At 40.7% G+C, this 4,647-nt stretch overlaps 1 long non-coding RNA gene across 2 annotated transcripts; it reads left to right on the top strand.

Annotated features, from left to right (window-relative positions):
- Nucleotides 1–2,390: 2,390 nt before the first annotated feature.
- On the top strand, nt 2,391–4,647 carry LOC5567133. Of its 2 annotated transcripts, XR_002502984.1 has the most exons (4): nt 2,391–2,585; nt 2,644–3,096; nt 3,161–3,569; nt 3,628–4,647. It is a non-coding gene; the product is annotated as an uncharacterized LOC5567133 (long non-coding RNA). The 2 variants fall into 2 exon arrangements; XR_002502983.1 differs by having other exon boundaries at nt 2,394–2,585; nt 3,161–4,647.

The raw sequence follows: 4,647 nt of genomic DNA, 5'->3' as shown, positions 1-4,647 counted from the left end.
GCAACTCCTTTGTTGTCACTGTGAGCAGCCTTCGCCTTAGCACTTTCTTCTTTTCTGGATTTCGGCGCACTTTCACTTTCTTTCTTCGACGACAAAAACTTTCGGCAGTTGCGTCGAATATGGCCAGGCTTCTTACAGAAGTGGCAAACTTTCTTCTCACTTTGTCCGTATTCCGCGGAACGCATCGCTTTCTCACTTTTCGTAGCACCCCCACCTTCCCTCTCCAGCCGCCGATGGTACTCATCCATCAGCCTGGATTTGACGACATCCATCGAAATGTCATCATCAGAACGACTGTCAAGAGCCGTAACAAGATTGTCGAAAGACGGAGGAAGGCTTCGCAAAAGCATACAAATTTTTGTATCTTTGTCGAGTTCGGTACCGGCGGAATCGAGCCGTTCGAAAAGTTCATCAACTTCGAGCAGATGCTGCTCGAGATCACCACGTTTGGACATATTTATCGCGCACAGTTTCTTTAAGAGGGATACACGAACAGATCGCGTCGTTTTCTGGTGGTACACTTTCAATGCTTCGTATGCGTCACGCGCATGCACACACTTCTTCACCAGTGGCAGCTGGTTGTCTTCCAGCATCAACATAAGCGTAGCTTTGGCACGGCGGTCGGTCGTTTTCCACTTTTCACTTTTCTCTTCCGGAATGTCTTCGGCAATCGTGTGCCACACATCTTCACGGGATAACAGATTCTCAAGGCGGACTTTCCACGTCTGCCAGTTTGTGCCATTCAATAGACCATTTCCGTCAGACCTTACCCCCTATTTTTATATTTTTCTTCGAAAGACGATTATTTTTAATGATTATTGACGCTTTCAGATCTAATTTATATGCACTCCTGATTTTATTGTAAATTTTTGAAAATTCGAGAATTTACCACATTTTGAGTAGTGCGGCACAGTTGTTTCAACCCTGTGGGTAAACAAAGTGGAGATTTTCCCACAACTTTCAAAACCCCTGCGCTGAGTGTTTGTAGATATGACGAAATGTCAATGTCAAATCAAGCACACGAGACGACACGACAAAATGGAGAAATCTGAGGTCCGATGGGCAAGCTTCGTTGTAAATGAAGCCCATCCTTTACTATTGTACTTATAACAAAAACTTTTACCGGAAGACGACTGCTAATAGACCGTTTTAAGCTTAGCAAGTGATGGAATTCTCCTTGGAAGCATTTCTGCAACGCTGCGGAACGTTTTCTACAAGAGGGGCATATTGGCCGGTTTGTTTTGAAACGTCAAGAATTGGACCGTTTGCAGATAACGTCTTGTACTCGCTTTAGAAGCTACCTGGCAAGAGAAAGTTGCATGCAAAGCATGATTAACTAAGTAAATAACACTTTGACACCAAAAACTGTATAAGTAATGGATTTGCCACTGCGATAGAGCAGTTTTTCCTTAGGGGGGCCTATACCTGTTTACCCTACCGTTTGATATCTGCTGCTTATGTCGTCAAGCTGTTCCGGAACCATATGACCAATGGATTATACATACTTCCCCATTTTACCACTCTCGTAGGTCTCCCCGAAAAATCTGCAAACGGTCCAATTCTTGACGTTTCAAAACAAACCGGCCAATATGCCCCTCTTGTAGAAAACGTTCCGCAGCGTTGCAGAAATGCTTCCAAGGAGAATTCCATCACTTGCTAAGCTTAAAACGGTCTATTAGCAGTCGTCTTCCGGTAAAAGTTTTTGTTATAAGTACAATAGTAAAGGATGGGCTTCATTTACAACGAAGCTTGCCCATCGGACCTCAGATTTCTCTCAGATTTCTCCATTTTGTCGTGTCGTCTCGTGTGCTTGATTTGACATTGACATTTCGTCATATCTACAAACACTCAGCGCAGGGGTTTTGAAAGTTGTGGGAAAATCTCCACTTTGTTTACCCACAGGGTTGAAACAACTGTGCCGCACTACTCAAAATGTGGTAAATTCTCGAATTTTCAAAAATTTCGAGACGAACATTTCTAAAGGTCCTAACTAACATTTTTACTCAAATTGAGTTATCACTATTTTCCAAATCCTCAGCATAAAATATAACGATTTTCATTTAAAAGTTAACTTTTTTTTATTTATTAACCTTAAAACACAGACAAACAGACGTAACACTTAGAACAAATCCCGATCAAAATCATAGTCACGATGACATGTACGCCCAATGCTAAAATCGGTGTGTTTGGCCGATGGACCAACAGATGGCGGTAGTGTGTAAACGTCAAACGCGAACAAAAACGATGCGAGCGCTGCGGGTGGTGGATTGGCCACCTACCATATATTTGAATCGGCCGTTAAAAAGGTGGTCGATGGACATCGGTGAGAGTGTGACGTCTGTTTGTCTGTGCTTAAAATTCGAAAAGAACAAAACGACCCAACTGCATTATCGATAATATCGACCAGCTCTGTTGATGGGACTTTTTGCTCGCCGAAGGTCTCATCTGTCATTTTCGATTTTTGTTTTCAAAATTGCACATGGGACCTTTGGCATGCAAGCGAGCTCTCACAGTAATTTTGAAACTATTTTGAGTTAAATTAATAAAAATGGATCCTACACAAGACCAATTCCGGATGTTCATACGTAAGTAAAGTTCAGTGCATTGAATAAGATTAAAATTTAAGGATGAATAATATTTCAGAAGCAGCATCACGTCGAAGCCAAAGATCCGATGGCAGCAGTCACTATGGTAGTCAACCTACACCTCCGCAGATAGATGATTCGTGCGATGAAAAATTCAAGCTACGGGAGAGTTGCAAATGCCGAACCTGCACCTTCAAAGAAGGATAATTCAGTTTTTAAGCTCTCTAAGAGGAAAAGCGCTGAGTCACCACGGAGCTGAAAGAAGCGCACTGGAACTTTTCAAAATGGTACGGAGACTCTACCGAAGCAGCATGCTTGAAATTAACTGCAGGACAGGTCAACAATCCTTGCAAAAACAGCAGCATTCATCGTGTTCCGTTTCATGAGATGAAAATGTCAAGCTACGGGAATGTTGCAAATGCCCGTACAACGGATTGGATTTTGCAACAGAATCACGCAAAGTACGACAGATGTAGGTTAACAGATTTATCCAACACTCGAGTCAAAAGCAGTAAGTAATTTTCCCGATGTACAAATGGCACATAAGTATAACGATTTTCCTTGCTTGGTTGTAGGCAATCTCTCCTCTACAGTAGCCACGCCACCCATATATCGATCTTTGAAGTCTCACTCTGTATCCATCAAAGGACATGATAAATCACTGAGAAAACTGATCAGTGATTCAACGGGTACAGAAGAAATGATCGATCTTGATTCGATTCCCAGTTACTGTAAAGAAAATGTCGTTAAAGCAAGTCATCAGCAGTATCGAAAAAGCGTTATTGAAGAAAGAGAGCAGATCAGCCCAAGCCTGGCTTCTACAAAATGCAAAGAACAAATTATAATTTCATTGGATCATCCATACATTAAGGTGTTCGAACTCTTAGTGCCACCCTCCATCATGTTCAAAGATGCGAGTACAAGTCTAATGTCTTCTGCGAGGTCTGTTGATTGCAATCTTCTTTAAAGTATGCAAAAAAAACTGTATGTTCAGACTTGAAGTAGATTGAATATTATCCCTCAAATGCTTATATTTTGACAGATTCGAGAATTTCGACTACCACCAGTCTTCAACAGTATCGTACACTCATGTGCACTGGATAAGTTCTCCTTTTCAGCAATATCATAGACTGTACACTGCATGCCTTTGATACAAAAGAAAAAAGAAAATCTACCAAAAAATATTTTTTTTTTGAATACCTCACTATTGCCCAATAATTTAAATAATATTTTACTCTAGTTGACGTAAATTTGATTTGAATCCATTATTCTTTACAAACTTAATCAACATTTACCAGTTTTTATTGAGTTTTACAAATATCCCAAGTAACAAAGGTATTTTCATAAAGACCCATTTGATAGGTCCCAACTGACAATAAAAGTGCAAAAGGTCTCATGTGATAAAAATATCCAAAAATAACGTAAACATGTAGTTTTCCGCAGAATGAACATCATTTTTTAATTTTTGAGCTTTTTTCACGTTTAGAAATGAAGTTCAATGTCTTATTTTATGTTTCTATTCTGATTGGCATTTGATTTTCATCACGATTTTTTCGAAGCTTATTTTCTCCGATAAAGGCAAAAGTCTGATGGGACCTTTTGAAATGTTCGTCTCGATTTACAATAAAATCAGGAGTGCATATAAATTAGATCTGAAAGCGTCAATAATCATTAAAAATAATCGTCTTTCGAAGAAAAATATAAAAATAGGGGGTAAGGTCTGACGGAAATGGTCTGTTTGGCAATCACGAACCGCGGATCCATTTTCACCGACGAAACAGTTCACTTTTCGACCCGATCGAGTTTGTTTACTTTCACACTCAACGATCGTACACCGAGCCGGTCGCGAATATGCTCTTCTTATTCTTCACCTCTTCCTCACTCTCGGAGGGGCCCACGAGGCGGATCACCAAACAAAATGGCTCTTCGACGCCAAATGTTTTCCAACACTTTTTCACTCCGATCCGGCTGGGCACATCACCTGACGGATAGTCACGGCTACGCAGCGGAAAAGTCAGCGAATGGATTCGGGAGAAAAAGTAAATTAAGGCACTCGCGATTA

Source organism: Aedes aegypti, unplaced genomic scaffold, assembly GCF_002204515.2.
Source record: "Aedes aegypti strain LVP_AGWG unplaced genomic scaffold, AaegL5.0 Primary Assembly AGWG_AaegL5_hic_scaff_1824_PBJ_arrow, whole genome shotgun sequence".
Taxonomy (NCBI): Eukaryota; Metazoa; Arthropoda; class Insecta; order Diptera; family Culicidae; genus Aedes; species Aedes aegypti.
The sequence above is the reverse complement of the archived record's forward strand: the minus strand, read 5'-3'. Positions and strand labels throughout refer to the sequence as shown.